We start from the raw sequence: 12,967 nt of genomic DNA, 5'->3' as shown, positions 1-12,967 counted from the left end.
GGCAGGTGGGTGCTGGCTCTGATAAATCATGCACCTTCCCTCTCAGTATGTGATTCCTCTCTGTATGTGACTTGCTGCCAGTTCTGTCCCTTATCAGATAGCAGTAGCAGAATGAAGGACATTGGGCTGGTCAGGGTACAGCCCTGTGTGGTTTGTGGGGTCTCTAGGTGGAGACAGAGCAGGAACTGAGTTGCTCTCCCTTTCTCGGGGGTGGGTTGCGGGGTGCACTGAGGAGGTGTGTAGCTCTCAGCAGAAGACAGCCTTAGGTCCCAAACCTCATGGGAATTTGAGTAGGTGCCTGGAGGGTGCTGCGCCTTGCTTAGGCTGCAGACAAGGATTTTGTGAGCAGATGTTGATTGACTGCACACTTGATATAGGAACATGCCATTTTAGTTAGCAGGTGGCAGTGAGACCATGGTGGCCATGCTGTTCTTGTTACGTCTAAATCATTCTCCTTCAGCGTATATAAGCCAGAACAGCAGGCACACTGGCCACGAGTCACTGGCAGAAAACCCAGTGCCACAGTTTGTGTGCTTGCTTTTGAGTGTCTTGTTTTAATATTTGTCTGAACTTTGAGTTTTGTTTTCTGTTACTTGAAGAGTACATTTCCCACCTCTTCTTCTTGTTGTTGTTGCCATTACCACCATCACCACCACCATCACCATCACAACAACCACCACCATAACAACCACTACCACCATCACCATCATCACTAACTTCATTTGTCACCATTGTCATCGTCGTCCTCATCATCATCACAGTCATTCCATTTTAGCAGCTGTCTTCCTTCCTCTCCTTTTTTGGGATTTCTGTTGATGCCTGTGGCTGATGATGTTGACACTCGCCCAGCCTAGTTCTGGGTTTCCCTGGAATGTGGTTCTGATCTTCCTCTGCATAGTCTTGGAACACACTCAACTATTCATTGTTTGTCCCCAGCATCTTGCCTCTCTGGCATGCCCCCAAGTGTTGCATTACCTTATCTTGTCTTTGTATTTCTGTTTTTGTTTGGTCATTTTTCTGGTTGATACTTAGTGTAGTAGATAGTTTTTGCTACACTGCTTTAAGTTCCCTAAGTTCCCAGCAAGTCACAGGCACGTACCTGCCCAGGAGTTATCTTAGATCCACTTGGCTAACTCTGACTGGGCAGTTCTAAGCCATCCATGGCTAACGTGCTCTTATCTTTACGCCTAGCTCAGCACCTCTAAATCTACCCTCAACATAGTTGCCCAGTTACCTTTACTCCTAGCTCAACACCTCTGTGTCTTCCTTCAACTTCAGTGCCTGGTTACTTCATTGGTCTTGCTGGCCAAGACACTTTTGGGCTTCCCTTCTGTGGGCCGCTCTCCTTTCCCGCTTACATTTTGGAAGATCTCCTCAGCAGCTCTGAGTCTGTTCCTTTTCTCTCCCCCTAGTTTCTCTGTCTTCTCTTCCTCCCCTCCCCTCCCCCTCCCCTCCCCCCTCCCCTCCTCATTGGCAGGAACCTGGGAGTCCCACCTCTTTCTTTCCACTCAGCCATTGGCCATTGGTATCTTTTTTTTTTTTTTTTTTTTTTTTGGTTTTTCGAGACAGGGTTTCTCTGTGTAGCCCTGGCTGTCCTGGAACTGACTCTGTAGACCAGTCTGGCCTCGAACTCAGAAATCCACCTGCCTCTGCCTCCCAAGTGCTGGGATTAAAGGTGTGTGCCACCACGCCCGGCTTAGCCCCTGGTATCTTTATTGATAGATCAAAACCCAGTTGGGGCAAGGACCTTCAGAGTCAGTAAATACAGATTCCTGATTAAATCAGAGCATCAGAACCACTCCTCTACAACTTAGTGGTGAATTATCTGTTCATAGAAATCCAAGATGGATTCAGGTTCACATAAGAAGTAACTGCCTCACCTCTCAGGGCTGGGGGGAGCTCCAGAGACATTTGGGCTTTGTCCTCATCCATTCAGGTCTTGTAAGCTGCTCCAGACACCACTGTTGGTGTAGTAAAAATTCCACTTGAGAGAAGGCAAAATAACCTTAACCAACTCAGCTAGTAGATTAGAGATTTGGAAAATGTTTGGAAAAGGAATCATGTTTATGCAGAGCCTCACAACTGAGAGGCTGACTCCAGAATGAGTGAATTTCAAGCAAGGGCAGCTCAGGAAGGAGCGGGCTGCCAGCATGCGGAAGGAACACTCTAGTACTCTAGTACCCTGACAGTAACAGAGAGTACTTTATGCACAGGTTGGTAGAAGGGAGATAACCAGCACCTATTTCACAAGGGGCTGTGGCAAAACCCATCTCCTGCTCTTGTTGGAGTGTGAATGTGCAGATTCATTCAACCCCAAGTTCCACTGTGACCCACTAATGGATAACCAGGGTATGAGCCTTCCACTCTGCCCAAATCCAGACGCATTGCCCTGATTGTAGGACAGTTGGAGGGTAGTCTGTCTGTATTCAGGTTGGTGGTGATGGAATGAGTGCCCCTATGATGGTGTGACTGTAGGTGTGGCTGAATGAACATGGGTACAGAGAAATCTGTGTGACAGGCCCATGGTTTAAGGCACAATAGCTACCTGCTGTGAGCACGCAAATCTCAAAGTAGAGGAGTGCACTGCTGTTACCCACTGGATGAAGGCTGCCTGTTGAACTGTGGTGAGAAAAGAGAGAAACAGATGACCTCATGCCTGTTGTGTGCTTTTGGCTGTTCTCACACATCTGGAAAGTGCCACAGTACCCTGGAAAGGGCTAAGCACAGAAGCATGAAAAACCCCCTGAAAAGGCTTTGGGGTCTCGGAGGCTCCAGAGTGCACTGAGAACTGCTGCTTACATGGTGTCTGTGTGGTTGTCAGTGGGAACACATCTTCACTGTTTTCCATCTGAGACACTGGAAGTGAGGCTTCTGTGCAGGTGGCTGGTACTGCCCCAAGTTACTGGTTCTGAGTACCTGGTTCTATGGAAGGATGACACTCTGTTTACTAGTCCATTTAAGTGAGTGTCTTTGTTACTTTCTGTTGCTGTGATCTAATACCATAGCCAAGGCAAGTTATGGAAGAAAGAGTTGATTTTGGCTTACAGTTTCCAAGGGATAAGGGTCCATCATGGCGGGGAAGCGGAGCAGCAAGTAGCAGGCCCAGCAGCAGGAGAGGGAAGTTGAGAATTGACACATCCAACTGCGTGCGCAGAGCAGAGAGCAACCAGGAAGCCGCACAGTTCTTTTAGTCTCAATTTGTTCCAAATGCCATACTTCCTCCAGCAGTGCTGCACTAGTAAACCTCCCCAGCAGTGCCACCAACAACTGGGGACCAAGTGTTCAAATGCCACAGTTTTCATTCAAACCCAAAGTGAGGCTTTGAAGCCTCTTGGAACCCTTTTGTAACGAAAGCATGGCAGGCACTGAGGATGCTGACAGGCACAGGCATGCTGCCCATTCCTTGTCTTCGTCATAGCCTTCAGCACATGGGAAAGAAACCTGCCCTCTGTACAGCCTCCCCTGGAACTTGCTCTTTGGACCAGGCTGGCCTTGCACTCAGAGACCTGCCTGCCTCTGCCTCCTGAGTGCTGGATCAAAGATGTCATTGCTTCCACCCACCTGTGTAGCCTTTCTCAGCTTGTTTAGACTTAGCTTGTAGATTTGTGAAGTAGTTCATATTTTATTCCTGTTAGAACACAGTGAAAGGGGGTTTTATTACTTTCAAGTATGGAGTCTATTATGAAAGTAAACTATAAATGTGTCCTAACAAATTATGGGGAAAAATCTGTAGTCTTTCAGTGTGTGAGCCATCTATCATAAAATAGCAAACTTATAAAGCATAATCGCCAAAACTTACAGCCCATATTTCATTTGCTGAGGACAAGAGGGCTTACTAAAATGCTTACTGTAAGTATGAGGAATCACAGTACTGTTCATTTTTTTGCTTACAATTTATTTAAATTTTAATAAGATTTAGATTAAGGTAAGCATTTAATCAAAACATCGGTTAGCATTTCATATGCATTTATTCTTTTTGACCATTTTGACTTGGGTCTGCCTTGTTATTTAGGTGTAATATGCACCGTCAGCTCTTTTCTGTACGGTTTGTTTCAAGGGAGAATGGCAGACTTCCTGTGTGCATGGAGATTGTAGGAAGGTAGTGGAGAGAACTGTACTGTCAGCCATTTATTTGCGTGCTAGAGAACCAGGTAAAAGGTGCATGCACACTGACAAGACAGGCAAGTGGGTATTGTTTTGGACTTCTGTGATAAAAGATGGTCTTTGAAGAACTGAGTCCCATCTCCCAACCTTTCATGGGGTCCAGTCTGTGTGAGAACGTGCCAGCAAGCATATTTGGGTTGTATATTCCAGTCTTTGCTCTTGCGTGCCTTCACATAGATGAGGGCAGGTATTAGCTCTTCACTTGCTTCCCTCTTCTTCCTTATAGTTCTGCATTGCTCTTCAGGTTGTTCCAAGACTGAAGAGCAACATTATCCCTTTACACATTTTATATTCATGGCATTATCTGGGTGAACTCTTTGTGTCTGCCTGCTTCTGTTTAGCACTGTAAAAGTGTGGTCTGTCTGTGGCTGTGTGAAGGTACAGTTTTATTCTTGCTGCATAGTATTCCATAATCCAGTTTTGGGCTATCACAGAATATGCTGATAAGTCCTTGATTTTTAATTTAATTTTTTTTTTTTAAGCTGGAGTCTCACATAGCCTCCAAGTCACTATGTAGCTGAGGGACTTCTACCTCCTCAGTGCTGGGATTACAAGTCTGTGTCATCATGCCCAGTTTATATAGTGTTGGAGATCAAATCTGTTGCTTTGTTCATCCTAGGCTGTCAGGTAGTTAACTGAGCTACATCTTAGTTCCTTGTCTCTCTTCATGGGCATGACTAGAAAACAGGTCTGTCCTGGATGGCATTAGTGGGCATCTCAGGGACATAGCAGGGTTTGTGTATGTTGCATTATTTTCTGTCACTTGGGGATTTTTTTCCTGGGTGCTTGGGTCCTGCACATTTTGAAGGCTGAATGTGAGAGCTGCAGTTTTACCATGTCTCACTAATACGTGGTGCTTCTTTGCTTAGACAGTGTAGACATTTTGATGAGTTCGTCCTGTCCTGCTCTAGTGTTCATTGTTACTTTACTGTTCTGATGGATGTAGAGCACCTGTTGGTGTGTTGATTGGTTCTTTATAAAGTTCCTGTTCTTGCCTTTAGCCCATTCGTCCCCCAACACACACACATAGGGTTGTCAGCTCTTCAGGTTTGTGGGATTGCTTGTGAGTTTTGGGTATCGGTTTCTTGTTGAATGTTCTGTGGCAGGCTGCTTCTGCTATGTGGCTGTCTTTTCTCTCTTCTGCTGAGTCTAGATAAGTTGAAAATTTTCATTTTCTTTTTAATTTTTCTTTTCTTTATTTTTTTCTTATTTATTTAGCTTTATGGTCCATAGAGATTTCTCTAACTATATGAAAATACTGGTCTTTGTGATCTTTTGGACTGGTTCTGTAACCCATCTCCTGTTTTCATGATAGGTTGCTAGATGGGTCATGACATAAGCATTGTGTCAGAAAGACGGAAACATTGGGATTTAGGGTGGGTTCTTGGCTGTTATCAGATGACCTTGCTTGTATTGGTTATATTCTAGAATATTATGTTCCTTGGCTTGTACTAACACTCAAATGTCAGTTTTATAATAAATCAATATAATTGGGAGTGTAAGTCTTTCAGGTCCTTTGTGTTTCTTTTAATATCAACTTGTCAATTTACACAAAAATTCTAATTAAAATTTTTATAGTGATTGCATAGACTACCAATTAATTGGGGAACATTGATGTCTGAACCATTGTTAGGTCTTTGAAACCACATATGTAGAATATTCGTTTATTTATTTAAATCTTTTAATTTTACTTATATATTTTTATGTTCTCTAGTACAAGTTTTACATCTTTTTCATAAATTTAGCCCTGGGTATTTGCTGCTATCTGATGGGTCATAAATGTTACCTTTTCTCTGTGTTATTTTTATTGGTCCCTGGTGTGTAGAAACATTAGCTATATTGACCCTCTTACATCACAGACTTCACATAGACATTTTAATAGTTCTTGGTTGACTGTTGTGGGTTTTCTCTGTACTCGGTGTACTGTGTGTGAATGGCGACCTTACCCTTCCAGTTATTCTCCTGTCTTACTGCTCTTTCTGGTGAGGGTCTCAAGATGGCATTGTTTAGCCCTGGGGAGAGTAGCATGCCCTCCCTCCCACTCAGGCCTGTTGGATCCTGTAGATGATCTGCCTTCGTCCCTCCACTCTAGCCACTTCGAGCTTGTTGGTGTCATTAACTGTCTGCTGCTCCTCCACTGTCCACTGGGTGTGGTAGGGGACAGAACATGCTCTCTTTGCTCACACCTCTTCTTGGTAGCTTCTTAAAAACTTTTAAAAGAAATTCTCCTACTAAAGATTTATAGCTCCTATGATTTTTGCCGATTGGAAGGTTTTTTACGTCATTTGAAGTCAAGGCAACTAGGATTTCAGAATTCCCAGGTTTGCGGGAGGGAAGAGCCCAGGTAACCCAGCACACTAATCCGCAGTGTCTCTTACTCTCTATGAAGCCAGGGTAGAGATAGAGATGTCCTTGTAAAAGTTTGTGTCCAGTGTCAGACTAGACTTAGCAGGATGACCACGCCTGCCACTGTTGTCCTGAAGGTGTTTATAAATCAGAATTACTCATCATCTCTGGCTCTTAGAGACGCGGTCTTTTCAGTTGTGTGGTGCCTGGAGCACCCTAAGCCAATGAGCCTCATTCACTGTCTTCTGACCTTCCTTGGGCTGTTTGGTCCCACAGATCTATGTCAAATGGCTTGCACACTGGACTGCACGTGGATTCTGGACCTGACTCCTCAATCTTCTCATTTCTAGTCATCCTTAGTCTCCCCCCCCCCCACCCCCCAAACAGTCTGTAGTAACACAGGGGAGTGACTGTCTTTTGGCCAAGAAGGAACTCCAGAGGCTGGTATGTGACTTAATGGAAGGCAGGGTCCCCAGCCAGCTTATGCTGTCCTAACAGCCTGTTGCAGACCTCATCAGATTCTGCCCTGATCAGGACCATGGACTCTAACTCTCTCATGGAAGGTGAGCCCTTTTGAAAGCCTTTTCCTTGTAACAGAACTCCAGTTCCATGGTGCTGAGGCTAATTTTTACCATGTCTTTGGCAGTGTACTAAAATACAACAGCAACAACAACTCTAAACCAGCAAACTGTGATAATAGGGTTACAGATGAACCCGCCTGCAACAAATCATAGGTAGATTTTAGTCATCTCAGTGTATGGAAAAGGAGATGTGGATGGAGCAAGAATGGCAGTGTTCATGATTGTTGAAGTTGTTGCCTTGGGTTTGTTGCTCTGTTTGCATTGCTTTGTATTTGTGTTTGATTCCACATAAGAGCTTTCTTCAGCAGAAGCCTATGTGGAAACTCTACAAGAATGTTAAAGTTAAAATTATCTTTATAGATATTTTTCTACTGAATTTGATTTTTTTGGTTTGTTTGTTTATTTGTTTATTGAGAAAGGGTCCTAATATGTAGCTCAGGCTGGCCTGGAATTGACTATACAGACTAGACTGGCCTTGAACTCATGGAGATCTTCCTCTGCCTCCTAAATGCTGGGATTAAAGGCAAGCACCACCAGGATCGGCCATATATTTCTATTTCTTACTCTTCACATATGAGAAAGATAAACTGTTTAGACTCATTGGAATGGCATGGATGCCAGCTGTCCTGCAGAGGCACAGCCCCTTGCTTTGAAGTGACACACGGACAGCTCTGGAGAGGGGCTGGGTAAACAGAATGCCAAAGACAGGAGCACAGTGGTGAGTGGACGATTGTCCACTCATGAGCCTGTTTGTCATGTGTAGGACTTTTGAAACTACTTCTGAGCGTACGAGGAAACAACCAGGAAATACACTGTACATTGTAGGAGCCAGGTTCTCACTGTTGGAGAATGGTGTTAATATGAGGAAAAGGTGACTGGCCAAAACCTTGCAGTTGTTGGCTTCTGATCTGAGGGGTCAGCACGAACTTGATGTAAACAAATGCTCGACAAAAAAGATGGAAACTTGTCAGGAAAGCACATGTGACCGACTTAATGGGATCCCAGCATACAGAGCTGAAGCCAGAGTAAGCAAGGATTGGATTATTAGCATGCAGCACAGAAGAATATCCACCCATCTCCATTAATGGAAATGACCAAATGCAAAGATGAGGGCCCCTCTTCACTGAATTCTAGCTAACAGATATATAAGAGAAGGAAGGAAGCCAAGTGCCATCATCAGGCAGACCGTACAATGGCAATTGTTTCAGATGTGCCCCTTTGATGGATCTGGGACCCAGAGGATGTGCCCTGCCATGAGTCTCTCCTCTCAAACAGCTGACATTTAGGTCTTTCAAGGCTTTTGTTAATTTCATGCAAGTCCTCTGCATAAAGCAGTCTGTGATATTCCCTTTGGTCCTTTTACTGTCTGTATGGTCTATAGCGATCCCCTTGCTCTTCTTGATGTCATAAATTCACAGTTCTTCATCATCATCAGTCTGACTGAACCTTTGCCAGGCTCATCCATGGCTCTCATTCCTTTGCTTCTGTTGCTGTAAGGGCCTCATTGTAGTCCAGTCTTGAGCTTGCTCTCTTCTTCCCTCAGCTTCCTGGATGCCTGGCTGACAGGTGTGCTCCACCATCTTGACTTTATTTTTATGTTTTTAATTGAATTGATTTCTACTCTTTGCTGTTGCCTTTTTGTTATTTGGAGTTTACTTTGTTTTTGTTTTAATTTCTTACAGTAAAGCCTACTGACACTGAATCAGACTCTGTTCTTAACACAGGGATTCAATGCTGAGAATTGCCCTCTGGGCATTGCATGTTTTGATCTTGTGTCTCCATTTTCGTTCATTGCACACACAGTACCTTCTAATTTTCTTCATTCATGAAGTGTTGTTTGTTTGAGACAAGGTTCCATGTAGCCCAGACTGCTCTCAGATTCCTTATGTAGTCAAGGTGACCTTGAACTGCTGATTCTCCTACCTCCACTGAGGAGTGCTAGGATCAAAGCTGTGTGGTGCACTGAAGAGTATTGTTTAGTTTACAAATGTTTTGGCTTTCCTCCCCTCCTGTTCCCTTCCATGCCCTGCCCTCCCATGCCCTCCCTCATTTTCTCTCTCCTCCTTCCCTCCCTCCCTTCTTCCCTCTCTCTCCCTCCCTCTCTCCTCACTCTCTCCTTTCCTTCCCTTCCCTTTCCTTTCCTTTCCTTTCCTTTCCTTTCCTTTCCTTTCCTTTCCTTTCCTTTCCTTTCCTTTCCTTTCCTTTGCTCTTTTTTTCTTTCTTTTAAGACAGGATTCTGCTATGTAGCCCTACCTGTCCTGGAACTCACTCTGTAGACCATGCTGGTCTCAGAGATCTGCCTCCCTCTGCCAAGTGCTGGGATTAAAGAGGTACACTGCCACCACCTACCAAAATTTTGGGTTTTAAAGATAGTTTTCTGCTACTGATTTTAAACTTAATTTCAGTTTAGTAAAAGACATTTATTTATTTAAATTTATTTATTTTTTGACTTGAGGCTTTTTAAGCTTAATGGTACTTTATTTTATGGACCTGAAGGTGTCTTTCTCAGTACCTGCTCTGTATGTTAAAGGACAGTGAAAAAAATGCACCCTGCTGCTTTTGTGCAGTGTTGTGTAAGTGTCACTGAGTCATGTTGGTGTGTGTGTGTGTGTGTTTTCTAGTTTTCTGTTTGCTGTTGTGACAGTCCCTGGGAACAAGCATTGAGATCTCAGCTGTAATGGTAGATGTGCCCATTTCCTTCATGCTTCTCTTAGTTTTGCTTCTAGTGCGAAGCAAGGTTTTTATTTACTCTTCAGCAGACTGATCGCTCTGCGGCCTGTCTGTAACTTGACTCTATAAAGTTTATTTTGTCAGATGCTAATGTCCCCTTCACAGCTTGCTCTTGTATAATGTTTATTAGTTACTTTTATCATTGTTGTAAACAAGTGCTTGATAGAGACAAGGAAGAGCCTATGATTTCTAAGGGTTCAGTTGAGCACCCTGGGGAGGATATGGTAGAGCAGAGCAAGTCAAGTCTTTGTGGGCTAGGAGGTAGAGAAAGATGGTTTGTTGGTGTTGGGCTGGTGATTCCATTTCTCTTATTCTCTGGGCCCCTCAACCTATGAGTAGAGCTTCCTCTATCATGGTGGCACTGAATGCTCAGTTAGTTGCTCCTAGGAAGGCCCTCACAGACACACCAGAGAAGTTCCTCATCATCTTTTGGGAGATTGTAAATGGAGTCAGTTGGACAGTGGAGCATAATCTACAGGGTTTGTGTGACAGATCTTTCCTCATGTGTAGATTGTCATTTCACAAGAAAGGTACAGCTCTGTGAAGGAATATATTGTATATTCTTGTCATTGCCATTGTATGAGTATTTTAGTGTTCATTTTTGGCAAGTATGTGTCTTCCCAGAACATTGTATTGTGTCACAACAAAAACTTCTGGGTTCTGTTACAAGAAGAGGCTCATCTCCATTAGTGCTTCTTAGAGAGCTTGCTAGAAGCCTTGGGTGGGAGTTGCAACCCTGGGAAGCTGACATCCGGTGGGAAGGGAAAGTGGGCTTGGGTGGTCCTTTAGTCTGGAGGGGCTCTTCTTTGAAGATAAATATGACAGTCTTCATTTAGGGCCTGCTAACAGGTGTTCCAGAATACCTGGAAGGCCATCTCAGAACATGGTTCCTGTTTTAGAAGAAGAAAGTTTTTTAGAAGTTTGGCTAGAAAGGTCATCAGAGATAGAGTGAGGCTAAATGATGGTTCACAAGTGAAGTAGTGGAGAACAGTATTTAATGCTTAAAGGGCATCAGGACCACAATGAAGAAAACTGATTGCACTGGCTGGTTTTGTGTGTCAACTTGACACAAGCTGGAGTTGCCAGAAAGGAGCCTCAACTGAGGAACCTCCTCCATGAGATCCAGCTGTACGGCATTTCTCAGCTGGTAATCCAGCCCAGTTTAGATGGTGCCATCCCTGGGCTGGTGGTCCTGGGTTCTATAAGAGAGCAGGCTAAACAAGTCATGAGGAGCGAGCCAGTAAGCAGCACCCTCCATGGCCTCTGCATCAGCTTCTGCCTCCAGGTTCCTGTCTTGTTTGATTTCTTGTCCTGACTTCCTTTGATGATGGATTGTGATCTGGAAGTATAAGCCAAATAAGTCCTTTTCTCCCCAACTTGCTTTTCGGGCATGGTGTTTTGCTGCAACCAACCATAAAAACCCAACTAAGACAATGATACTTTGGAAGATCTCATCAGTCATGTGCAGAATGTACCAGAGAGGCCTCCTGGGAATGCAGAATAAACAACAGATGTGTCTGAGGCAAGAGGGATGGGATCTATGGCGAGAGTCCAGCCAGCAGTATAGAATCTTTCCAGGAGCCAGAATGAGCTGAATAAAAATAATCAAAAGTGACTGAGCATTCTTCCAGAGCAGGAAGCAGGAGATATATTCAAAGGGTCTTGCTGTGAGCAAAATCAATCAAGAGACAGGCAGTGGCATACTGTCTGGCAATATTTTAAGTTTCCAGACTAAGAAAAGACATGGTAGCATGTAGGCAGAAGAAAAATGATAGTCAGCTATACCCAGCCCCAAAAGTTACATAGACAGGAACTCTGGAGAAGGAGGCCTTAGGATATTCCATGGTGCCAAGGAAACAGTGTTGCAGGGTACGTGGTTGTGGCCTGAGACTTTTATACCTAGCTAAGCTGTAGCTGTGTGCAGGATGGATACACGAGAGCCACAGGGTTTGCAGAATTGTGCCACCTGAACTCCTTTCAGGAAGTGAGTGGTGTCTTGACCGAGAGCAGTACAGGTTCTGAACCTGAGGATAAAAGTCATGGTGTTACTGAGTGCAGATCAGTTGACATAAAGGCGAGGGTCACAGAATTGTAGGCATTAACATAAAGCTGGAAAACACCTTGAACAGCCACCTTTAGAGAGCAGCTCTTGACGTGACGAGCTGGTTAGTTGCAAGCAGCTAGGGAAGATGGTTGACTTGCTTAGTAAAATCATTTGTAGGCTGTGCATGGTAGTGGATGCCTTTAATTCCAGCACTCAGAGACAGGCAGGTCAGTCTCTTTGAGTTCAGGACCAGCTTGGTGTATACAGTGAGACATTTCCCACCCCCACAACCAAAACAAAACAAAAACCCAAAAGGATTCATCACATTCTTAAAGGAAGAGATGAAATAGATGCCTCAGTAGACGCTGGAACCACAGTCAGTCAGGTAGACTTAGGTTGACATTCATTGGCTTGTCTGAAGTGACTGGGTTGTAGAAAATCTGGAGAACCTATTCAACCCATGGGTCTTGTATCACCAGGGCTTTTGATGGTGCCTTAACACCTGCAGCCTTCCCAAACCTTGTGTAGGTCAGGGAACCTTCCAAAGGATTTACCAAGTGATGTGGAGTGAACTTCAAGAGCGGCTGCTGTGGGTGGGATGTTATCTGGGCAGTGGTTCTATGGGCAAAACGCAGAGCAAGATAAGGACAACAGGAGATCTGCATTTGAATGTTGCCAGGTACCTGCCTCTTGGGAGGGGCTACCCCAGATAGCTTTCAGATCTTCTGCATGGCTATGCATTCCTTAAAAACCTGGAAAAGTGTAGTTATAAAAGATGGGCACATGGGTGATGATTTATGACACGCAAGTGGGAGAGCAGAATTTGAACTAAATTTTATGTTGGCAGCTGTGTGGGTGCTTCTCAATGAAAAGGTGAGGCAGGACAGTGGCATTTTTTCTGTGTATTTCACAAAATAGTGCAGCTTGGAACATCTCTGTGTCACTGGCAGGATTCTCCTATACTACTTCTCCCAAAAGCTGATGATGGGGAAGTTTCTGGAAGGGTGGTTGATATCTCTAAGTCAGACTTTTAACTGAGGTTGATTTTGGCTCCCCACACCCTGAGACATTTCTGGCTATCGTGATGGGGGTGCTACTAGCA

At 44.3% G+C, this 12,967-nt stretch overlaps 1 protein-coding gene across 8 annotated transcripts in view; it reads left to right on the top strand.

Moving 5' to 3' along the window:
* Hdac4 (histone deacetylase 4) overlaps positions 1–12,967 on the top strand; it is a 242,442-nt gene that overhangs the window by 18,678 nt on the left and 210,797 nt on the right. The window lies entirely within an intron of this gene.

This window comes from Mus caroli, chromosome 1 (assembly GCF_900094665.2).
Source record: "Mus caroli chromosome 1, CAROLI_EIJ_v1.1, whole genome shotgun sequence".
NCBI classification, from domain to species: Eukaryota; Metazoa; Chordata; class Mammalia; order Rodentia; family Muridae; genus Mus; species Mus caroli.
This window is presented reverse-complemented; position numbering and strand designations above follow the sequence as displayed.